The following is a 26,896-nucleotide window of genomic DNA, read 5'->3' on the forward strand; positions in this document are numbered from 1 at the left end:
CTTTCACTGTGGCTTTTCTCACTTCACCCCCACCCTCTTTACATGGTCAAGATAAACGTCTTATTCTCTTATTTCTGCGTGCAAAAACTTTTTCACCAGTGTGAAAATAGAAAGAGGCTGGTAGTAACTAGTTAATTCACCCAATAACATTTACTTGAGTATTTTTTTTCTCACTTATAGGAGCAGTTTTACACTGTTGTTACATGTTTTCTTTTATTTCAGTACAAATATCATGAAATATCACTACTCTTACTTGCATGGAATTTCTGGGTGCTCCATCCATCATGACCAATTTTACTTAAGTAATGAAAACAAGCTTTTTTATAATATACAGTATATGCACCATTGAGATACACACTTTCTTTTTGTGAACTAAAAGCTTAGTTCCTGTTCTTTTTCATTGCACTAGCATTTTTAGGGGTCATGAAACAATTCTAGCTATCCGAAACAATCTTTTTGGAAAAATATTTACCTCCCTAGTTTTGACTTATCTCTCCATCAATCCCTTATCTTTAACTTATACAAGATTTAGAAGTCCTTACTGCCAAATCTGGGTATCCTGATATATTCTCAGATACACAGAAGAATTCCCTTTAGACATCCTGATCAGAAACCTGCCTCACCTCAACTGAGCGCTTACAATGCAGAGAAGCAGCAGCTCTACATCGGGGGGCCCAAGATTTTGGAGCACCCTATGGAGGAAGCTTGCTTATTTTGTTTGTTAGATGCATTACCATTTCCGCATGGTGGAGGGATCATGTCACCCCATGACTTTGAGTGCTATTGTCTCTGAAACAAAAATGGTCATGTTGAGTCTAAATGAACCACCCCTTTTGATGATAGCAAAGATAGGGAATTTAATACTCTGTGGAAAACTGAGACATTCCTTTAAATCTACAATAAGGAAATCACTGCATTTTAGATTAAAGATTTGTTAACAATCAAACATGGCATTAGTGGTATGATGGTGTGGGACTGCTTGGATGATTCAGGACATAGATTTTTTAATACAATTAATGTTACCATGAGTTCAGCTCTATAAAAAAAAATAATAATAATCAAAGGAACTCGATCAGCCAACAGTCACTGACATTAGGATATGCAAATATTACAGGCAAATATGCAAATAAAAACAGGCTACATTACCTCCACAGTGAAACACATAAAAACACTTATAGAAGCAACTGTAGTTTAAGGAAAAAATAACTTGTTTCTATTTGAAAGTATTTAGTTCAGCTTTCTCCATCACTTAAGGATATACACACCTAAGCAAAGCACTCAACCCCATGTTGCAACTGATCTGCCCATTTGTGTTCCAAAATGTTTGGTAGTATTATCTGGGTGCTGCTCAGACATATTTTTCAAATATTTTTCTAGTACTGTTTTGTATCTTATAAATCATCATAATCTGATGTTCTCCTGCACAATATGTGTGAAAGATCTAATCTGATTTTGGTCTCTTTCTTATCTTTTTTTATGCTGCTCTATGTTGCTCTCTTCTGTGGTCTGTTACGCGCTTGTTTGCAGCATGAAATGTGTCGTGTTATCCCACAATCAGCCATGGTTCTTTACTGCAGCTGGAGATGCACCCTAACTAGCCTTTGTAAATGAACAGATTTATTTCACTACTGATTGCAGATCAATGACAGAAAGTTCAGTTTACCAGATCTAACTGTCATTTGAATTTTTTTAGTAGGAGTCACTAGTAAAAGGCCTTCAGACTGCCAGAACCGCTCTCGCTCAGCTGTCAGGAGGTATACAGCGAGATTCAAGTGCACCAAGCCTGGAGCATGACTTTAAGCACTGAAGCGTAATAGGATCGAGACCGATGTCATGTGTGCTATGGCATTGTTATCCACCCAATGAATAAAGTGCCTTTGGCTTGGTTAAAGAAGTGAATCTTAATATGTACAGCTCTGGGAGAAAAAGAAAAAAAAACAAAGAAAAACGTTTCAAGCTTTCTCTGAAATCATTTTTTAAATTTATGTCAGCAATCCAATCATATTGTCTGTCTTGTTAGATGATGAATTCTATTGGAGGAAATCATGGCCTAATCCATGAAAGATGGGGATGAGAATCAGGATTATTTCAATCGATACTACTTCTGAATTCAACCCTGGCTACAGCATTAGTTTTATGTTAAAACAATTATATTAACTTTTTTGGTGTATTATTTTGTGGTCTAAATGTGGCATGCTTTTTACAACCAACTGGATTTTCTGCAAAGGCTCAAAATTATATTATTTTATTAACACGAATAATAGCACCCTTCTAAATCCCAAGGTCACCTTACAAAAATGAATAAATACAGACATGATAAATCAATAAATAATTAACACCACAATCAATTAAAATATCATGTCATTAAGCAAGCAATTGTTAATAGGTACTGTAGTAGTTTTTTTTACAACATAAAGAAAATTCATTCATTTTATCTGAACATAAAAAGTCTAGAAAGTTCCTTAGAAAAAGTATTTGTTGTCAGAAGAGGCACAAATATATTTTGGGGTTTATTGTCCACAGACATTTCTAAATATGGAAAACAAACGTTTGTAGGTGGTAAACACATACAACAAATTATTTTCAATGTCTGTCATTTCAAATTCCTGAAATTCAATAAAACCTCTTTTGACTTTAATAATGGAAGTAACTAAATAATGCATTCCTTATTTAATTCTTTGAAATTAACCAATCTATTTCACTTCATATATTGTCTAAGTTTGGACAAACAGTGACTTTTTTTGGTTGCACAGATAAATTCAACATAATGTGAAAGAGGATTTATTCAGCCTCAAGGCATGTAGATACCTTTGGAGGACACTCTCTGGTGAGCGATAGAACCTGCTGATATCGTGCTGTGTTCTTAGCCAGGTAATACTGTATGTGCTGAGTGAGAGTTGCATCGCTGTACAGCAGTAAATTATGTTGAAAATAGCCGGTGGAACAGCCAAATCCGAAATCTGTGATAACAAATTGATAATAACTTTAATGTAAAAAGTAGGATAGAAAAAGTTTTCAAAAAAAAGGATGTGGCCTTGTGAGGAGTGTTGGGGTCATCTTCTGCTCCTCAGATGTGCGTTCTTAATTACCCTCATTGAATTCATTATTTATTTGCTCTGTTGAACCTACTTAACCTTGCTGCCCTTCAGAAAAAATGATTTAGAAAGCAATAGTCTGTAGAGAACTCTACCAATGGGAGGACAGCCAAGTTCACTTCACCTTTTCCAAAAGTCATCAAGTGGAATTAATCACATTTTGAGAGATGAGCTAAAAGATATGAATGATGTTTCAGGAACTTAATGATTCAAGTAGCTAATGCTTCCCAGAGGTCATTCACTACTCATCAGATTATGCTACTGAATACGAAATATGCCTAGAATTCCATTTCTGAAATTAGAAAACTGTTTAAACCCTAACATTCTGTTATTGAAGCATTATTGAAAAATGAATTAAAGTTCATCCAAAAAAGGTATGAAATAGGGTTTTGGTAGTTTGGCATTACATTGTCGTAAAACTAAAATCAAATCTAATTAGGACAAAGATTTCCCATCACTAAATGATATAAATTCCATGCCATTTTAATTACTTGGTGCTTATTTCTCAGGATTATACCTTAATATATATAATTTACAAGTTATTCATAGCCTTTCTCTTTCAAGTCTACAGTAAACTATTAAAATTACAAAAATATAATCTAGTGCATTTAAAGCAGCTCAGTTAATGTTCCAATTAAAAGGTTTTATGTATTTTTTATATTATTATTCTTAGAAACAAAGGTAGTAAGTGATGTTTATTTATATAGCACCTTTCTCAGACAACTGTCACAAAGTGCTTTACAATATGAGGCATAAAATACCATGCAGCACTATGTCAAATAAATATAGACAAAATAAATACAACCATAGCATGAGGCTGAAACCTTTTCATGCAATGTGATGCCTTTTGTATGTCTGCTTCTGTCTCCTTGAATGCCAGTTGGCCTCGGCAGACGGCAGCTTACACTGAAACTGATTCTTCTGGAGTTTTCTTCTTGTTAAAGGGGAGTTTTTCCTCTCCACTGTCGCTACAAAACTGCTTAGTGTGAAGGATTGCATTCGAGTCAATGAGTCGATGCAATCAACTGTTTTTTCTTAGAGAGAAAACTTTGAATCAATCTGACTGTATGACCTTGTTGAACTGTTTGTGTAGAGTGTCTTGAAACGACGTGTTTTGAATTGGCACTATATAAATAAATTGAATTGAATTTGCTGAGAGAAGCTTGCAGGTTTTTTTTTCCACTTTTACGTTAAAACATGACATAGAGCCCCTGCCTACCTGCTACAAGCCTGACATTTCTAATAACACTTTCTAAGAACACTTTACAACTTTGCATAATTTATTTATGTGGACATTACATAAATCATGTTGGTAATTTATCTGTCATACTTTATGTGTTAGTGCTTAGTGACCAACTGTAATCTTGAGGAAAAAAACAAAAAACAAAATAAAACAATTGAAGTCCTGTGACAGGATAAAAAAAAAAACTGTTGCTCTTAATGCTCAAATAATCAAGATGAAGAAATAAATGGAAGGAAAAAGTACTTAGAATACAATAAATAAACCATTGTGAAGTAAATATATACCATATAACACATAAACATGTGACAATTAAATGATGTCCCCATGATGGAAGTTATTGTTGAGGGATTTTTATTTCATCCCAGCTGTTCTAACCTCACATGAATGTGACGTCAAACCCGTTTGACGTCACATTCCCAAAGAGTGGCCATTCTTCTTTCCAGAATCTGGCTATCTGCTAGCAACAACTTGCTTGGAGGAGTTGTATGAGCAGAAACCCATCATAAGGTGATGCCAGAAAATGCAATTTTAAATAGTTATGATTGCCTTTTTGATGCAATTGGTATGATAGTTACTCTTCATGATGTTAACATTGATGATGCTGTGGTGGAAATCTTGAGAGCTGTAGGGTAAGGTGACCAGATTTCTGAAATCAAATCTGGGGACATTTCTTGCTCGTGGATAAAAATCAATACATCTTATCGAGATGAAATTAGGAAACGGGGACAGTAATGGTTTCATATATTTTTACGTATTTATTAATATTTAAACAACAAAAATCAAGTGTAAAAGCCAGGAATGTGCCTTTCCAAACGTTTAGTATATCCTAAGATTAATAACATGAATAGTGTTATTAGTAGAAAACTAGAACTGTGTCTCTGGGTTGGGGCAAAGTGGTGGGGGTGGGAGCGGAGGGGTCAAGGGTCATTAGCAGGGCTTTCCAATTTTGGGGGCCCAATGAGCTCTGCCGCCTCCTAAGGGGAGAGTGACATGAGGAAAAGAAATTTAGAAAAGTAAATACAAACATTTATTCTATGCCTGTGGCTGTCTGTTGAGACAGAGTTTCCCCACCTCTTCAAAAAAGTGCAACAAATACTTATTCTGTTTACATCTACTGTACATACCTATAAGAAATATTTTTTTCTTCATTAACATAAAAAAAACAAGTAGTAGTCAAGCCTGCAGGTAAAGGTTCATATATGTTTCTTACTGTCACCTAGCCAGATCAATTCAATTCAGTTTATTTATATAGCGCCAAATTCACAACACATGTCATCTCAAGGCCCTTTACTGTTCAACCAGATCATACAGTCAAATCGATACAAAGTTTTCTATCTAAGGAAAACCAGTTGATTGCATCGACTCATTGACTCTTCAGCAATCCCTCACACTAAGCATGCTTGTAGCGACAGTGGAGAGGAAAAACTCCCTTTGAACAGGAAGAAACCTCCAGCAGAACCAGGCTCAGTGTGAGCGGCCATCTGCCGAGGCCCACTGGGGTTCAAGGAGACAGAAGCAGAGATACAAAAAGCAGCTGTAAAAGGCGGCCCCGTCCAGGAAACACACAGCCAGGCAGACGAGCTCCGAACCAGCTCCCATGCCAGAGGACGAAGAGAGCACATCCAGTTAGTCACAGTCAGAGAAACAGGACTACACTGGAAAACAGGCCGATCTCCAACATCTATAAACAAGGGTGTTGATGGCAGCAGCACAGCTGATGTTTCTTTCCAGGATGGAGTCACAGCCAAACAGGAACAGACGAGGCAAAGCTACTCTGAGGAAAAGCAGAGAGAGCAGAACGTTAGAGATTGAACTAACAGATTCTGCAGAATAGGAGAACAGAGAGAGAATGAAGCAGAATGATGAAAAAGGGGTCCCTATGTCCTCCAGCAGTCTAAGCCTATAGCAGCAGAACTATAGAGATAGCTCAGGATAACCTGAGCCACTCTAACTAGAAGCTTTATCAAAAAGGATAGTTTTAAGCCTAGCCTTAAAAGTAGACAGGGTGTCTGCCTCACGGACTAAAACTGGTAGTTGGTTCCCCATCAGGGGCCTGTGTGTCTCAAAGTAGCAGGTTCATTTTTCCTACTAACCTGAGTATACAGCCACTCTGTGTTCCACAGCATACTTTGCACACTACATCACTCAATATGTTAGTTTATCACTCAAATCATGTCAACGCTTTATCACTTGAACTCTATTAATACATATTATACATTTTAAATGTTTGAAACTGAAATATTAACTGAACAGGGTCTGAGGCAGTGGCCCTGGTAATTTGGGTAAAATAATATAAGAGAAGACATAGCAAGTAAAAAGCAAAATAACCTTTTTAAATGTCTTAAACAAGTTTAACCATTGAACAGCAGAATAGGCTTAACATCAACACAATGTATATAATCCAAGAATAGTCCATATTTATAAACAGCAATAACATATACATATATAATTTCCTTCTTTTCACAGCTTCTGTATTGTGCATTAAGGCTTCCTCTTATGTTTCCTGCTCTCTGCTTTACTCCTCAAAGTAAATTTTTCTCCCTTCTTGTCAACCGTTTTTTCTATCAGAGTTCCTAGTTTCCTCCTCTCTCATTCAATCTCCTTTCTGTCTTTCTATCTTCTTCCTCACTCCTCCAGCATCAATCTTACATTATTCTAAAACAGAGACATTATATAATCAAAATCACCTCCAAAAAAATTAGGATGTGCAACATGAAAACTTATTATTATTAATATCTCATCTAAATACTAAAAATGCTAATTACCACAATATTAGGAGCTACAAGCAAAAACCACATAATAAATGAACATTAAACAGGTGGTTATCTCTTCCTCCATCATTCTCAGATCATGTAGATCTTGTCTTATTCAGTTCTCCTGTTACTGACTCCTATTTTTTCACAAGGAACTTTCATATATATCCAAACTGAGCAGTAAAAAAGCACACCAAAAACTGGAAGTCTATGCTCATAAATCACAACCATAAATATTCAAAACAAATTGAAATAACTCTACTTATAATACCTATCTGAAATATAAACTAAAGGTCACCTATCCATTCTAAATCATCTTTATACAAACCCTTGTTGATCCCTGGAGAACCAGCGTACCAGATTAGCGCCTTACAAGGAGTTTTCAATCATTTTGCTACATTTTAACCCAGCGTCTTTTACTCATGCTCAACTCGTGGTCTTGTCTTACTTTTTATTACTGTTTTAACCTGGACACAAACCAAACATTTATCACAAGATCAGCCCGATCAGAATAAAATTAATTGATTAACACACTCACCATCACTCAGCGTAGCTCCCCATCAGTTGCCACAGGTTGTAAAAAACGAACTTCCACTTCTTTTTCTTCTTCTGTTTTAAAAGTGATGCGCTCTTCTTCCTCTTTGTCTTTTAATGGCAGCTGACATCCAAAAGGATCATTACCCGCCCTTCTAGTGGTGCGCTCTGTTCCTTATCTTTATGTTATCAGCAGCGCAACCAGCTACCGTAATACCTATTTTTGCGCGCAACAGCTCTACTGTAATAACAGTCTACACGCAACATTTTTCGCCTCGGTAAAATCGGGGACATTTCCGGGGACAGCTTTAGCCGGGGACAGGTGGTCCAAAACGGGGACAGTCCCCGGAAATCGGGGACGTCTGGTCACCCTACTGTAGGGCACAAAGCTGGTTTCCGATTGCAGCTTTCAATATGTGAAACTGCTAAAGGGCTATCCCCCCTCTTTTTTACTACTCTATTTAGATTTTTCAAAACAGAGCAATCTGGAAATGACCACCATATATGACAGTGAATACTGCATTACCTCACTTCTTAACCATGGTTTATGTGGACACAGGTCTCTGTCTATGATAGGTTGGTCTGAAGAACTGGGGGGCTGGCTCTATATCTGTTCACCAGTCAAAGCTGCACTTTCACAGGCACAGACCCACCTCATTGACACAGCTAATCATCTAGGGAACTGAAGTTCATGATCTGTTCAAGAATTATTTACACCAACTCTAAGATGTTAATGTCTTAATGAATCCTTTTAACTAGGGAGTGTTTGTTTCTCTAATCATGCATATTGTAATTTTGCTGTCACTTCTGTCTTTTGTTATCAGAGTTCTCTAATCAGTTTAATCAGTTGTTTTTCTTTTGCTATATAACTTAATTACCTTCTCATTCATACTATTGAATCTGGAGTGTGAGTCGGGTTTCTTTTATCTAGGCATTTTTGAAACTGCCAAATTTCCCTGTTGTGGGACAATAAATATTTACAATAAATTTAAAAAAAATAATTTTATTCCATTTCATTTTATTTCATTCTATTTTATTCTGTTTTATTCTATTTTTTTTTTTACAGATAGTAGGGTCAAAATGTACGCTAAACAGTAGAAGAAATCGCATAAGTGTTCAGTTTCACCCATGCTGTGGTTTTGTTATTGACCAATACTATTGAAATAAAAATTCAAAAAGGTATTGACCTTTTTCAATATCCCACAATATGCTTTTAAACCTTTAGCTATCATGCTTTCCTTTGCTATATGGCCTTAGTTCACTCACATAATTTACTTTTTCATTCTAATACCAGCCTAATAGGCTCACAGCGGACCTACATAAACCCACTGAAAGCTTGAGAATAAACTTTCACATTAATTCAAACTAATTCAAATTATTTTAATCTGGTGATTTTAACTCTTCCCTTGCAGATTCTGCCTCCATCTGCCTTTATTTCAGCAAGACTAGCATGTGTTGATTGTAAGTGTTTTGCTGCTATTCTGGTGGATGAGATGTAGAAGTGGTTTGAAATGAGTTCTAAAACCTGAACCTAGAAAACTTATCAGCTCCAATTCACATAACACATATGTCTATTTACTCCTTAAATTATTATGCCTTATTAGCTATTAGCAAACCAATGACTGGAGCACACCTCATGGTCATATTTGCCTCTGATGCTATGCTGGTTTAGATAGAATTCATCAAGCAGGAATGATAATGTCCCACCTTTAGGTCCAGTTATACCAAAATAAAGAGAAAGAAAACCACACTGAGCAGTTTGTGTATCAGCATCAGTTCTGTATCTGTGATTTAAGGAGGCCAAGTTCAGCATTCTTAACATGCTGAGAAAAAAAAAGAAAGATTAAATCAGCTGTTTAGACTCTTTTCTTAAGCTCAGGATTTCCATAAAGCAGATTATTTCTGCATATCTATTGATCTTAATTCTTTAAAAACATTTAATCATTGAATCATTCAATGATTTCATTAATAAATGTAAGAGTCCATCTAACCCTTATCTAATGTTTCACAAACCCTCCTACAGACCTCTTAGATATGGAAATAAACTTTTAAAGGACTGAAATAAGAATACCCCAACAGATGCCTGCTCTCTCACATCACAGTATCTGTTTGTAGCAAGTATTTAAAGGTAGTCTGAAGAACCTGTGTAAAAAGCTACGGTATTTTAGTTTATAGGCGCTAATACATTTTCAGTCTTTCCCTTCTCATTAGTGGTAGCTGTGATTCTGTGGAAAATCAGAGAGGCCTGCCATGAAAAGCAAGTAAATGCATTCAGATCAAACTGAATTATGAAGTAGCCCCAGAAAATTGAGGTCAGTGATGAAGCGCTTTGATTCCTTCCCTATTTTTTCAGCCATTTGCATTTCCTTATGTTTGAGGTCTCATTTGAAATCCAGATTAAATGAAAGTCATACAGCTCAGAACAATATGGTGATTTGAAATATCTATACGAGCAACAGGGATGGTAGGTTTATCCTGCCAATTATGCTCTGGATTAAAATATGAAACTATAGATTTACAATTCTGAAATATTATAAAACATGCATGTTTGCATCCTGACATGAATGATGCTGCAGTAATGTGTCACTTTCTATATTTGCCTTAGAACACAGTGTGAGATTGACAATATCCAGTTAAAAGGCATTAATCTAGAGTAGCATCCAGAGATTAATACCTGTAGAAACATTTAAGGTAAAGGTGGTTAGGACCATTATGCAGGATTATGCAGCTGTTGGCTGGTATGAAAAGGATTCACTTTTCCTACCACAGATTAATTATAAAACATTTACATAAAATGTATTGAAAATAAAAGCTTTTTCGAAAAATTGTATCAACATATTTGCAAGTATTATTAAAAAATTGCTCCAACCCTATAGGCAGCCAATCTTCATGTTAATTTTGGGTCAAATAGTTTGCATTTGTTAAAAGGACAATGACTGTAATCATGTACCTGCCATTTCCAAAGTCACCCCAGTAATCATAATACTGTAGAGCTATAATTGAGCTGAAAATGTCTTTCAGTTTGGTGTTTAAACAAAACCAGTTTTAGCGCAGGCACCTATTTCCCTCCTCACACTCTGTTAAAAAAAGACCTCATGTGGTTCCATGCAGGAGGTCTGGAACAATCATGGCTTGTGACCTCACTTTGGAAAGAACAAGCAGGTAGCTCATTCCAAACACATCTTTAACAACCTAACATGTAAAACAACAGCAATGTCACACTGCCATTCATTTGCATGTTATTTTCAAGTTTTCTCTGAGACTTTTGGCCATATTGGCAGCTCGTTTTAATTCCGTTTTTTCACAGCAAACAGGTATTGAACAAGATTCAAGGAAAAAAAGGAGTCATCCCTCATTTTTCTTCTACCACCAGTTAACGATGAGGCAATGTGCAGTTTTCCATTTGTGATCATTATGTGTATCTACCTCGGTAATGAGGGAATAAAACAAAAGGTTTGACACTTCTTTGTCTTACAAATGGTTGAGCTGCAGCTCATCTTTTTTCTGATTAGTGGCAATTAAGTTGGAATTAAAGCAGTCCATACAAGGATTTATCAATAACTACATTAAAGTAAAAACTGCTGTAAGCTGTTTAAGAACTACAGTATATGATGCATTAGGCAGTAATATGTTATAAAAACAAAATGCCATAAAATTGAATCTAGACAAATGGTTAACTAGTGTTTTGTGTTGTCTTAATGACTTTACTAAACTTTTTTTAAATATCCACAGTATCAGTATACAGTATACTGTATCTATATTTATAGTCGTTTAAATTAGTTTAACCCCTAACTGCAACTAGACAAATGAAAATTCTTGAAACATTAATCATGGTATTACATTTACACACACAACATAAAACCATTTTCTTAACTCCTAACTGAAAGACATGAGCGTTGTTACAAATAAAAAATATACTATTCTCTTCATTTCAAATAATAACATAAAGACCAATATACAATTGGTCTTCATTTTATTATTTGAAATATTGTATGCTTGGTTTACTGCTCTACATCAGCTTTACTAGATCAAGCTGTAAATTCTTTTCCCACTTTTATTCAAGTTTATTTATTGTAAAATTTCATGAAGCAGGAAAGAATAAGAAGAGAACAGCTATTGAGTTATGTTTTAGCAGAAAATTATTTACCCATGTTTATGATTTGTAATAGCATTTTCTAACGGAAATATCTAGCATTTATATAACAACCCTGAGTGCTGTGATTTAATATGAGTACCAAGATGTCAAAAGTGTTTTCTAAACATGCACATACACAAAAAAAAGAAGTTTCAAGTTATTTTCATAAACACATTAATTCTCCATCATTTACACATAAGCTGTGACTATATTTACTATTATCAACACTATGGTCTACACCAGAGGTCAAGGATTAGTGATTAGTTGCTAATCCAGACCCAACCGGATTTAAAACATTAAAAAATGATTGCATGTTGTCGATGACAGCGTCTAATTTCACTTGCACCGCTTCTGCTGTTTCTACAGTAAAGCCCTCTAGAGATTCCGGGACCAGGCTAGACATGATACAAGTTAGCCAATGATCTGTGTCGATCAGGGCTGCTGCTGTTAGCTACTTTCAGAAACAGCAGGAAAACTTGTGCCAAGCCAGGCGATGGGAAAGAAGGATAAGAAGATGAGAAAAAGTGAAAGAAAGTGTTTGTGGACTGCTGGAAGAACTGCGGTGAACTGAAAGAAAAGTGAAATGTCATGCTCAAAGATGACCCTGCACATTTTAAGAATGTTTGGCTCAACCTGCTGCTGTGAAGCAGGATTTTCCACCATGAACATGATCAAAAATAAATATCCATCCAGGCTCAAAATGAGAACCCTGATAATGTCATGAACCGAGGACAGAAGGACCCAGTATTCAAGGCGAGACAGTCAGTAGGAAAGTTCAAAAGTTTATTAAATAAAACAAAACAAAAGTCGGGCTGTGGCTCGAGGACACTGCAGGCGGGGGGGCGGGGCACCGCCCAATCTCAGACACTCTGGTTTAATAGTCCAGACCAAGAATGTTCACAAGTGCTGCAGTCCCACAGGTGATGCTGGAAGCCGATCCTGGTCAGGAATCCAGATCAGGCAGGAACAGAAACAGGTGGCAGGATCCAGACCTCCAGGCATCCACAGGCTTCCAGGAGGGTTCATAGTCTGACTGGGACCAGAAGCATGACCAGGTGGTCACGCACAGTAGCAGACAGGATCAGGTGCACACAGGTAGGCTCACTGGAAGAGGGTAGCCGAGACAGGACGTAGAACCGGAACTTGAAGCACGACTTTAAACTGGTCTCCTCCCTGGAGCCAGGCTCACTTTGATAAAAACTGAACCTCCCCACATAATGAGCCAAAACCCAGAGGACTCCACAGGGGAGGAACAGTGGACGATCAGGAGACGAGGCAAACACAAAAACCCTCTTTCCACTGGCTGCTAGGATCCAGGACACGAACCAAGGCACAAAACTAACAGACAGGCTAACAGAAAGACAAGTAGGATCTGGCACTGAATGCTCTGGCTGAACTGAATATAACCAAGAGGAAACAGGTGAGAGGAACAGTGATGGGACTAACGGCGTTGAAACTAACGGCGTTACCAACGCCGTTACCTTGTTTTAGTAACGAGTAATCTAACTAATTACTTTGACTGTAACTATAACGCAGTTACCATTGCAGGCACCCCGTTACTGCGCGTTACTCAGGTCGCACAATGAACCTTTTTTCATGATAAGACTCGTGCGCAGCTGCGTGAAGCTGACACCCCACCCACGTCAAAAAACACTGCAAATAGACTGAATGGTTAGTGCAACGTTAGTGCAGATTTGTGCAGAAAAAAATATTGTTTGTGCTACTTTTGTTTAAGAGATATTAAAGATTATTTTTTTAGGTCATCCAGAGGTGCGCGCCTTGTCATGAGAGAGGGGAGGATGAGAATGGCTGATGTATAGTGAGATTCCGTCTGTCAGTTGGGTAGGTGGGTGTTTCTGCTGGTGGGTGTTAACGTACAGCACACACAGAGAGATGGAGAGTGAGGATGACTCCAGCAGAAAAACAACGTTTTCCACATGGAAATACTGGTGTTACGTAGAGCTGCGTTTCCCCATCACATAACGGTTTCCTCTGCATCTCCACACAGCGCAGGCGGCAAGAGTCACCGCGAAAGCGACAGGAAACGCGCATGCTCGCTAAAGGCGCGCAACAGTCGCTCTGTGCTCGCGCCACAGGAGAACTATGGAGAGCGTGAACGATCAAATGAACCTGACAACAGCCAGAAATGATAGCCTATATGGAGAAAGGGAGAAATCTGGATGGATGGATGGATACTCTGCCTTCTCAACCTACTGTATGGATAGATGGATAGATAGATGTTGCAGTATCTATAACAACCCAAACACACAGGATTTCAGAATTAGACATCCCCAGTTATTAATTTCATATACTCACCGGATCTGAATGTCCTGTTATAAAACTTCACATCGCGTTCCCCCTGATGTCATTTACGTTGAGTTGCAATAAATGCTAAACTGTCTGCAGGTTCTTGTCTTTGTCGTCCGCTCTGTTCAGCTGGCTTTGGAAACACACGGCGAGAAGGTGGGGGCCGGGTGGTGAGGGTTACGGGGGCGAGAAACGCAAAAGTAACGCAATAGTTACTTTTACTAGTAACTAGTTACTTTTATTGTGGAGTAACTCAGTTAGTAACTCAGTTACTTTTTGGGAGAAGTAACTAGTAACTATAACTAATTACTTTTTCAAAGTAACGTGCCCAACACTGGAGAGGAATAAATAATAATTGAGGCAGGGAGGGAAAAACGACAGGTGAAAGGAATGACTAATTAAGGGAGAGCAAACAGGCCAGATGATGACAGATAAGAGCTTGAGAATGGCTTTGTCACCATTCAAACCCAAGTTTAAAGCCTTGAAGGGCAGCATAAAGCCCACTTCTCTCATTAAGCCAGAAAAAGAAAGCAAAGGTTCATGTGTTTTATAAAATTTGTGAATCAGGAAATTGTCTATATACCAAAATGAATGATTTTTGTTTTTTACTTAAAAAAAGCAAACTTTAGATTTAAAATGTAAAAAAAGTTAAATTTTTTTTAAAGTGAATATATAACATGGATGCATAAACACCTCATTTTATTTAAGTTTTAAATTCTGTTTAAAGTAACGGATTATAATTAAAATGTTTCCGGACCTTTACTGGTTGTTGATTTTCTTTATTCTGACCCTGCTGATTTTTAATGGGTTACCCCTGGTCTAGACTGTATATCTTACTGATTCAACCAAGGAAACACACGTGAGCATTTTTTTATGAATATGGAATTAACGCTAAAGATCATTAAGGAAAAAGTTATGGTAGAAAGTTGAAAAATTGGAGATTAAATGTTGCAAATGCATTCAGGTTTGTCTGCGTATTACACCAAATTCACTGTAACAGAAGTGAGAACAATGCCTCACATTCAAAGTTTCCAACGTAAGACATCCATCACTCCATTTTCTGCCATGCTTTATACCAGCTGGGTCATGAAACATAAGACATGTTTACTTAAAAAAACAAACAAAAAAAATTTTTTTTTAAATCCACTCAATTTTATACGTCACTAATAAAGTGTGTGAACAGTTAAATTCTAGATGTGTGATGTAACTAAATTAGATATTGTAGATAAGTGATATGCACCTTTTTATCACTTTATCTGAGTTCATTTTAAGTAAATATTACAGAGCTATTAAATTGTGTGAGTTTTCATCTATACTATTATTTGTGTGCAAGTCAGATATTGAGTCACAGCAGAGTTTAGCCACGTTTTGATTGTAGGCGTTCAAGGTTTCGTAAATTGAAACATCTTTCTGTCAAAGACCATATGCTTCATTTATGTGCCAGTCTCAGCCCTCTGTAGTATCCCTTCTGCAGCCAACATTCTAAGTTTAGTTGGCAGCTTATGTTTTCCTGACCACTAAATGGAGCATTTAGTTTCAGGTGAAAACATTCAGTGTTTTCTGCTCAATTTCAGCTGAATCACATCCAGATGTTTGTTTCCATATGTACTGGCACATGTAGCTGCTGCAGACCCCTCCCAGTCAAGGCCTTCATAAAAGCAAGCCCAAAACGACCAAGATGCTGTATGCTATAAACGTCTTACAGTGGCCACTATGTTACATGGGAAAGCCAGTATTGTATAGTGAATGTGGGTTCTGTATTAAATGGGTCTTCTTTATTTTTGTTTTCACTTTTTTTGTAGAAAAAACACAAAATGTACATTATGATTACAGTGGCATGTTTTAATTTCATGAAGCCTTAAACTCAGAGCTTTCTGGATTTTGAGAACTTAACCTAATCACTAGAATCAAATAAATTTGAGTAACCTTTAAGCATCAAACACCTTTGATTATTAACTCAGAGGGGCATCAGGTTTGTTTTGCTCAGTGCTAGGCTGAACAATCTCCTGATTGAGATTTCATGGTTTTATGTGCAAAACAAAGCCATCTCTTTTGAAATACCCTTGAGCAGAGGATTGAGTCATCAGCAGCTCCAGGTGCACTGCCTTTGAAAGAATGCAGTTTGACTCATCTTTTTAAAACCTTACATTATTGCCTTCAAGGAAAAAGAATAACATTTTAATTACCCCACCATAGTATTTGACAGATGCTAAACTGATTTAAAAATATTGCTTGCGCTGTGCCTTTAGTAGTAATTCTTAAAGCAAAAACAAAACAGAAATCATTTTAGCCTCTTATTTATGAATACACCAATCAGGCTTTGCATTACAACCACTCCTGAAGTTATGTTGGTTCTTGTTTTGCTGCAGATACAGCTCTCACCTTTTAAGACACCACCTCCAAAAGCTGTGCTCGTGAAATCTAGAACCATCATGTCGGATCTCAATGTTGTTTTGTCAAGTTAATTTTATCCCTTTAAACGAAGCAACAGCCATCAAGAAAAAAACACAGAAAGACAAAAAGGTTTAACAAAAGTTTAAATACATTGTGAATGAAAAAATAACATACCCATGAATGGAAAGACCCAAGGTGTCCATGGAAAACATTGTCACAAGCACCACAAGGCCTCTGCACATACGGTCTTATTATAATGCACCCTGGTCACATGTGTACACTGTGACACACATGTATATAGCCAAGTGTGTCATGTGAAAGAAAGATTCTTTAGACCACTTTCTGCCATTGCTTTGTGTTGAACCATGTTCATGTGCCTATTGTAGGTGCTTTTACAGAAGACTAGAGTTCTCTTTGGGCTTTTTGAGAGCTCTTCAGTCACTGCTTATTCTCACCCTTTTGTCAGAATAAGCAGTACGTGGTCTATGGGATTACACTGCATGAGCCACTTCATTTCCCAATGTGGACATAAGGCTTAATCACTCATGAACCTATCATCAGCTCATTACCATTCCTATCGCTTTTAAGAGATCCTGGTCACTGGACGCTGGGATTAACCATTAAGAACTCCACTTCAGGCTATGCCCTGATCCATTCAACTAGCCATCACAGTGTGGCTCTTCTCAAAATGAACTTCTTGAACTTCTTATTTTTTCAGCTTCTTTCATTGAAAGGATAAGCTGTAGTACTGATATATCTGATTGGTTTACATAAATCAAATGTAATGAAATGCTGAAGAATTCTAAAGGATATGAAATATGTTTAAAGCAGTGGTACTTTCAAGGTAGTACAAAGAATGTTTTTCTGTGAGCTTTGGAATGAAATGCTTCAACAGGACTCAGATCAAAGGAAAAATATATATGTTTGCTATAGGTTATTTAACATAGTTCTGATTCACAACTCATGTACTTCCCAGAGTCAGTTAAAACCTAGCATCCCAAAAATAAAACAGAGCAGATTGCATCAAGTCATTGACTTTATAGAATTCACTCCTCCTAGTTTAGCATGTAGTGACTATGCATATATACTTACATTGTGTCTTTAACTTTGCAAAATCAATGAATGAGGAGAGAATTTACATTGTAGGCAACATAGAAATGGCCAGCTACAGTCTGATTAATGCTTTTTGTCCACTCCTAATTTCAGTCTTTTCACATTAAATAAATTTTTTTGTTCAACATTTTGTATAATATGTTTTTTCATTTGGCTTTTTGAGTACAACAAATTACAACAAAAGTATAGTATGAATTCACGAATGCCCTAAGAGCTGACAACCCAAAGATCTGTGAAGGCTTTGTCAAAATACAACATGTGCAAAGGAAAAAATCCTAGTTTTTCATTCATCGTAGTCGAAAGAGTGAGCCAGTCCCCGGCTGGCTCCCGAACCGGACCAGCCCCAGAGCTGATGGCTCGGTTCAAATGCCTGGTCTTGTCGATTTATGGGAAATCTTGGAAGGGTTGTGAATTACTAGGTGCTGTGTTTTGGTGGCTGGGGATACTTATCATATAATCATGTAATACTAAACCAAATAGTTTTTTATTAGTCTTTCTGGGATTTAGAATTTTGAAAATGGAAATTATGGTAATCTTAATTAATCCATAAAGTAAATTATCCATGCCTCAGAAATTTTGTCATCTATTCCACTTCTAAAAGGCTTTTATTTCTGTCCTAATCTTTATTAACAGTCTCTTGTATTAAAGTTTTAACTGTACATAATTTCAAGTTCCATTATCTAGTGACCTTAGCTGGTGGTTCTTGACAGATACCGTAAACACTTTTATATTACTTGTTTAAGAAAAAAAGTGGAGACACTTTGCTCATTAGCACTCACAGGCGTAAAGAATAGAAAAGCACACTGCACTCAGTGTTAAGAGTCTGCTTCAAACCTGTCAACTGTCAGAGCACCACTGGATGCTGCCATTTCTCAATGGGTAAAAAAGGATTCTAGCACCACTAGTGTCTTTTGGCCAGCCTTTATTTAAGACAGAAACTGGGATTGAACAGAGAAGGATACTGGATGTCCTCCATCTTTTTAAGCTGGTAGAAAATGTTATTTTCCGTTTGTTTAACGAAATTAATAATAACAACCAGCAATTTTCTTTTCTGGTCAACAATATTCCACTACCAGCTGAAAACCTCACTTAGTATTATTTTTTGTAATGTTACAAGAAGGAAAGCTAGGGTGTTTTTATAAGTGCATCATAATAAATCAATCAGCTGTAATTTAAGGGATATATTTCTCTCTTTTCTCTAATTGTGTCTTTTTTCTAAGATTTTAAGAGCCCATTGTAGTACCAATGTTTTAAACATGTCACAAATGTTTTTATTATAATTTATTTCATGTTATGAGCTTTGTTTAATTATTTTTACTGAAAGGAAGAAATATTTTAATGCTTCCAGGGTAATTCTCCGAGTCTGAATACAGGCACAAGGTGGATCTCTTGGTTCACTAGTGCTCTCCTAAGCGCGTAGAACTTAACATATGCCCCATTTACACAACCTCCTTCTTGAATATTACGGGCACCGCCATTTTGATTTGCTTGATTACCTTCATTAATCTTAGAGAGCACTGGTACCGTAGATCATCACTAGGAGGCAAGGGACGATGTTTGCGTGATGTGTAAACGGTCATAAGGAACCAAGGTGGGCACGGTTAACTGATCCAAGCTCGGGCCGAACTCGCCATGGATCGGTTTCAGAGGATAGTATAAGTGGGGCTATAGTTAAGACTTTGTAGATGATGAGGACTTCCAGAGAAAATCCCATTATACCTCCCCATAGTATCCCTAACTACACTGTTTCGATTATGAATCACTTTGGCTCGTACGAACCACCCTTTATCTGGACCTTAGCTGGTCTTCACAACGAGAAAGAGTTTCCAAGAATATCCAATTAGGTAATCAACTTCCTGTGGGAGCTCAGGAAGTACAACCTTTCAAACAGCAATTATTTCGCACTGTTTTATGCACCTCCATCTCTGTGGTTTGGTCTATATACAAAAGAGGATAGGTCCAAACTGTAAGGAAGGATGGGTCTGCAGAAAGGATCATCAGAGATGACTTTAACCCTTCCACAACTTGTACATATTGAGGCACTTACCTTCAGGTCAGCATTTGCTAATGGGGAACATTATTTGCATAAAGGTGCAACAAGAACAGTTTATACCCTTGTGGTTGTTTCTCTGATGTACAAAATGAACACCACACAGCCAGAGTAGTTGGCTGCTCTATACTGCACTGGCACAAACTACTTTTCACATATATAAACTTACACATGTTGCCAAATTGCTGGTACCTCTGGTTAAATGAAAAAAAAACCCACAAGTGTCACAGAAATAATTTCAGTCAGACAAAACTGAAAATCAGACATTGCTTTTCAACCGTACTTAAACAAAATAAAAATAAACTCATGAGACAGATCTGGGCTAATGGTACCATTGACTTAATATTTTGTTGCACAACATTTTGAGGGAATCATTGTAATCATAAAATTTCTATAACTGTCAATGAGACTTCCGTATCTCTTAGCAAGTATTTTGTTCTGGTTGTCTAAGGGTTAGAGGGGGCCTTTTCCAGATTAATGTAGAAACTATTAAAGTATATTTGTATATGAGGGGTATATATCTACACACATGTATATATTGCTGATATAATCTTATTTTTTATTCCACTTGAAGTCTACATACTTGGCTAATGTTTCTGAATTTTGAAGGGAGGATTAATCCCTTTACAATCAAGTTATATGAATAATTATATTGTTATCCTTCTGAGGTCGAAGCTGTAAGTAAATAAGCATGCATAGTGAGATTGCCAATGTGTTTTTGATGAATATGGAATGTGTGTGTAAAAGAAAATAAATCTTTTGATAACAAGAATAAGAAGTTCTTTGATAATGTGACACAAGATGGATGCATTTTTTTCAGCAGTTGCTACCATTTAACAGATCTTTATCAAATCTTTATGGAATGTCTGTGAGATAGTTTGACCAGGATCCCTTCCATATTGCAGTATAGCAGCTTAATTCTTATGTTTTTTCCTGTTTATTAAAAGCGGGAGTTTTTAGGGATAAAGAGACCCTCTGGTGCCTACTCTACTTTTATGTTTTGCAAAATGTGCCTCTTATGAGCTTTTGTCTCACTGTGAAAAACTTAAATTTGGATAGAAAGTGCACTCTTTAACTTTTAAACAATGTTATTACTGTATGAAAATGCATACAGTATGGCTCTAAAGTACATGAAACAGTGGCGGTGCTATACATTAGTGTTAACATCAGTAGACACAAAACTGGGTTAGAAATTATGAGTAGCAATTTTGTTCTCAAATTTCTCTATTCTGCCATCTGGAATGTAACTGTGACAGGATGTGAAGTGATATGACCATAATTCACCTTTAAAATCATGATGAAACCCGGACAGCACTGATATTCCATTCTCTTGGGATAGTGTCAAAGTTTTAAACAACAAGCTGAAAAAGACATAGATGTAGTACTAAACCTACAATCAAGTTGCTATTCAAAACTCCCTATTAAGGAGAGAAATTCTTCTTTTTTTTGTGTGAGTTTTTTTTTAAGAAATACAACAAACCAGTTCCCCCATGGGAACTCAGAAGACAGTAAAACTTTTTTTTTTTTCAATGCTTTACTCGAATTTATTCTGTAGTGGTTTTTACTTGGTTTCTGTTAAACTTCAACAAAACCACTGAGCCTTTTAGCAGAAGACTGTAGAGGTTTAGGTGGAAATGTGCTACATAAATGAACGTCAAACGTCATTAATGTAGTATCAGGGATTGTCATTATCAGAGGCTCATTCTGGCTAAAACATATGAGATATGCAGTTCAAACCCTCCTTTTTTGATGAATTAGTGTGTGTTTTTTTTTTTCTTTGCATGAAACTCCACTTAAGTTTCTCAGGAATATTGTCCCTTGCTCATCTAAGTCAATATATCTAAAGTTGAGATGCAAGTAACAAAAAACCTACTAAATTACACCAACAAACCTGATAAAATATTCTATTTGCATTATTGTACTTAAGATGTAGATTTTAAAAAAGCATCTTGCAATTTGCAAGTTAAATCTAAGCAACACAAACTCACAAATATCGCAATAACTATGTGGATGTGTCATAATCCAACTAAACAAAAACAAAACTGAGGTAATAATCTTTGGACTAAAGGAGGAGAGATCCAGAGTTAGCTCACAGCTTCAGCTGCTACAGATAGAAACCCCTAATTATGGTAGAAATCTTTGTGTCATGATGGACTCAGGCCTGAACCTTCAGAGGCACATAAAGGCAGTTATTAAGTCAGCTTTTGTCACCTGAATAATTTCCAAGCAGGTTTTAGAATAACTAATACATCCATTTATTTTTATAAAAATTATTTGAAATAAAGTGTCTTCGTAGGTTTGCCTAAAAAGTTAGTTGAACGGCTACAGCTGATCAAAAACTCTGTTCCCCATGTTCTCAGTAGAACTAAGAAAGTAGAGCACATCAGCCGGTTTCTTACACTGACTCCCTGTAGCTCAGAGAATAGGCTTTATGTTAGCAGAGTAATGTTTTCCAACAGAGCGGATATAAACGCAGAACAGAAGTTTGACCTTTCTCTCTGTGAGAGCACACCTTTTATATCATACAGCTGCCCCAAATCAGGCACCAATCGCGTTATGTGACATACAGCAGACCAATAGAAAAAAAAAAAACATAAATAAATTACAACACTTTAAAATTCTTCTGTTAATCTATAAATCCCTGATTGGATCAGCACCTCAATACTGTACATAACAGATTTGTTGTCAGTGTATCAACCTCCTAGCCAACTCAGGTGTTCCAGTTTAGGCCTCCTCTGTACACCCAGAACTAGAACCAAACATGTAGAGAAATATTTCCTATGCTCCACTGATCTGGAAAAGAATCCCAGGTGACTGTGAACGTTTTGAAAGCCTGAATTCTTTTAAGTTAAAGTTAAAAACCCATTTATTTAAAAATGCCTTTGATGTTGATGTAAAACTGCTGACTTAGGTATTATTAGTTTAAGGTTGTGATCCAACTGTTTTTGTTTATATTTTACTACCTGCTTTTATCATGCTTGTATATTCATTTGCTTAATTCCGCTTTTATTTTTTCTTCTATTTTATTGTTTAATTCACGTAGAGCACTTTGAATTGCCCTTGTACTGAATTGTGCTATGTAAATAATCGTAAATTGCCTCGCCTTTTTCATCATCACTGCAGTGAAAAACATTCTAATTAAAATTCTTACAATTTAAGCGATTTCTTCTGCACTAACTTATAGAAACTGAAAAGCAGATTAAAGGTAAAGATCATCACTTTAAGCTGTCAGTTCAGTTGTTTAATTCAAAAGAAGAGATAATGGAAAATTTTGAACAAAGACAGTTCTTAATTCATATGCTTTAGATGGAAACATATCATTGGCAGATAGGACTGCTACAATATTTTTCTCACACAGTAAGTTTTTGTCCATCTTTTTACAACATGCTCAACATGAACCTTAAAAAAAAAAAAGAACATTGGATTGAAAACAATATTCTTTAACATTTATAAAGGAACAATGAGACTAAAGACAAATTATAAAAATATTTTATAAAACTGATAATTAGAAGCGTTTTGTTCAAAACTTTAATTCATTTTTATCCTTTTTTACATAACAAGATTATTTCAACTCCTAATAGCTAATAAGGAATGGGTTGTCAAGAACTTATACTTGCCAAACAAAAAGGCTAAAAGTTATTTAATGCAAGATAGTAAAGATAAATTATTAAGCTTCCGTGGTTTCTATTTTAAATTAACCTGATTCAGTTTTACTTATTATTTTATGACACAAAGGATCGTAATTGAATATTTATAGGTTTGAACCAACCTAATCCTATCTACTAACGGATGTGCTGTGTTCCAGTTCATCAAATGTTCAAGCATCATGATTCAACAAAGCATATGGATGGATGCCCATTTGTTTGGTATAAGTGCAAACCCTCGTTGGTGTGAGTGATGGCTATTAGCTGCATGATAATAGGTGCAGAGGCGATCCAGACGTGGCATTCTTGTGAACGAATCCCACCCATTAAGAGATGGATCTCTGCCCAAGCAGAAGTGCACTGCTTAATTGGTTCATTTCATCATGGGCAAAAAGCTTTAATTGGGTGACTCACTGAAAGATGGATGGAACAGTTGTTCTAGGAAAAATAGAGGTGCTACCTGTGGTGGATGGATATGCGTGAACTGTGTGTCCATGGTTGCAGGTCTTTCTTTTAAAGAAAGCTGGTGGATGAGAATAATTATTTAAATGGTGCTCATCAGATCAACAAAGAAAAGTATTACATCAAAAATGGTTGTAATGCAGAAGAAGTGTTTGCTTTTGTGAAAGTCCTACTGATTAAAAACCTTGAATGAGCTTGGAGGAGATGAGAAGATGGGTGATGAAAATGCAGAGCATCAGCTTACACAGATAGTAGAGCTGAATAGATTTGTACATAAATGAGCTGAATGTTTTCTTTTATTTCTTTTTTTCATTTTTTTTGTATTTTTATCTCGAAATCCACAAAGATGGTGGTCGCTCCAGCTCTTTGCACTGAAATGAATAAGGATAAATGACTTGCATATAAATAGGAATGAAACAAATCTATAAAACAATAATTAGTTTAATCGTAACTGATTATTTTGAACTGAACCAGATAAGGTTTATTAGCCATCGCACAGTAGATCTGCTTTTTTGTTTGTTTGTTTGATTGTTTGTTTTTTCGTTTTTTTTTTTTTTTTTTTTTTATAAGCCTTTGCCTGGATGGTTTAACAGGAATTAGGTGTTTAAACAAAATAAGTAAAAAATCCAAGGATCCTTCTGAGTAAATATATTCACTGTTTCATTGCAAATGATAAATAAACCCAACAAGCCCAACAACCTTGCAAGCATTTTAATTCCACTCAGCTGAAACTCGATTTGATAGTTGCTAAATCATTAAAAGATGTTAAGTTTTATAAAAAGGCTTTAAAACATAAAGAGGCTGATCTTCAAAAAGGTTTTCATGAATTTAAACACCTGCAACCTTGTTTGCAACCGCAGAGCAGATCTTCAAGTAAGGTGTGAAGCGATATGCATGTTCAATTTGACTGACGGTGGTAACCTGGTTTTGCATATATGCCTTACTGAATATGCAGATCACATTCTAATAACCAAACTGCACAAGTGTATTGGTGAAAGATATACAAATGTAAGTGCTTACCACTTGCATCAAACCTAAAAGTGAATTTATACAGTTTTTGCATCTATATTTAGTATGTTTGGCAAACGGAAAGTTGATATGTATTCATGCAATTTGCATATATATATATATATATATATATATATATATATATATATATATATATATATATATATATATTTATATATATTTATATATATATATACACAGTCTACTGTGTGTATATAGTAGGGCTGCAACTAACGATTATTTTAAAAATCGATGAATCGGCCGATTATTTTTTCGATTAATCGATGAATCGGACACAACTAATCGATGATGAAATTCGTTGCCAACGCTTTTAAAAGTCAATTTTTATTGATTTTATGGATTCGTTGTTGCAGCCCTATTATATAGCTTATGTGTATATATACTGTATATATATTCTATCTTATTTTGTCTTTTGTCTGAACCAACAACACCAAGTCAAATTCCTTGTAAGTGCAAATATATATATATATATATATATATATATATATATATATATATATATATATATATATATATATATATATATATATATACCGTGACTTTTTTCAGTGAACTGTATGTCTACATCTTAAGTAAGTTGTATTCTATGTACTGTACTCTCATTAGATTATTCAACTTTCAACTTCTCTATATTTTATAGCAGTACACTAAAACTGAGGCCCAAAATATTAGTAGGCTACATGTACAGGTATTCATTACAACTCTGTATCATTAAAACATTATTTGTGTCAAGAGCAGCTTGTTAAATGCAGATTTTGCAGAGTTTTCTTCATCATTTTAAACAGTGTCAGTAGAGGCTAAAGGATAAAATGTCCCTGCCCCTCCCATCGCTAACCATGGTGTCAGTAGCATTTGCAAAGCAAAGGACAAGGGTCAGGCATGATTTTAGTATTACATTTACAAGCTGTACTGGCACTGCTACACTGGCTCGTCAAGTCCAAAAGTGTGTACTTCCTCTAGATGTGTTGCATCAAGGCCAACAGAGACTATTTCAAGTGGACCAAGGTGACCAGAAAAGGTTGGTTTTGGTTCGATTTAGCTGCACAATGGATTAGTAGTAAGGGGGGAAATTAATTATTGTGCATTTTAAGTACTCCAAACAATTAATTTATCAATGAACACTGGCACTAAATATTTCACAGAGAATTTTAAATTCCATCATCTGAAAATTGTAGGATGAGAAGAAACTGCAAATCTTCCACCTTCTATATGTCCACAAAATCTGACAAAGAAGCAATCAATATGTCCATGAATAAACTAAATCGTTCCAGTTAATAACATAAAGCAAACTGAAAAAAATTTAAATCTTAAGACTGCTCTTCATCGATGATAGGTATTTTAAAAAGCTACTGCTGGATGTAATTCCACCCTGTGTCCCACTTTTAAATCTAAAAACACCTGCTTTGCTCAGATTGGCAGAAAGAAATATGCACAGGTGCTCTCTGTGTCTATTTGACCTTCCTACTGAGTTTTCTGTGTGCCTGTGGGTGTTCATGAGTAGAAAACAATGTGTCTACATTTAAGTGTGCCCTAGCTATCCCAGTGGTACCTTGGACCGGTTTTGCCCACAAGCTAGCGACCTATTTTTGCGCAGCTGAAGCAAGTACAGATTTCAACACAACAAGAAGCTGAGACAGGCAGTGAGGGAGGGGCTGCAGATCAGTTCCTGTGCTTTTATTCAGGCTAGAGGATTAATTACCCTGTACCTAAACTTGATCCTGCACTGTGAGCGAGACACTTCTGCACCACCCTGATCAATAATGCATTTTTCTGTCTCCCCATTTAATTTGCACAACGGCCCCACATGCTGGCATTACCATCTCTCTTGAAAAGTGCAGGAGACACCTGATACCACAAGTGCAACCCTTTACCCTTACCCTCCATAATGCACCCTCCCGTCTCTACCCTATCCACTGATAGACACTCAGTGGACTGCATGGAAAAATCTCCTCAATCTAATGATTGAACAAGATAGAAAATCTTTTTATCTTTTTGGGATTAACTTCATGTTTTTGTCCCCACTGCTTTTCTTTTTTTAGGACAATTAATCAATATTTAAAGTGAAACCTCAAAAGATAAAGGTTAGAACTTAAGATAGCTTAAGATGGTAGTTATCTCTCTTTTTCCATAGTACAGT

At 36.2% G+C, this 26,896-nt stretch overlaps 1 protein-coding gene across 2 annotated transcripts in view; it reads left to right on the top strand.

The window, feature by feature from the left end:
• lingo2 (leucine rich repeat and Ig domain containing 2) overlaps positions 1-26,896 on the top strand; it is a 213,649-nt gene that overhangs the window by 58,704 nt on the left and 128,049 nt on the right. The window lies entirely within an intron of this gene.

This window comes from Cyprinodon tularosa, unplaced genomic scaffold (assembly GCF_016077235.1).
Source record: "Cyprinodon tularosa strain WSP-4 unplaced genomic scaffold, ASM1607723v1 ctg536, whole genome shotgun sequence".
NCBI lineage: Eukaryota > Metazoa > Chordata > Actinopteri > Cyprinodontiformes > Cyprinodontidae > Cyprinodon > Cyprinodon tularosa.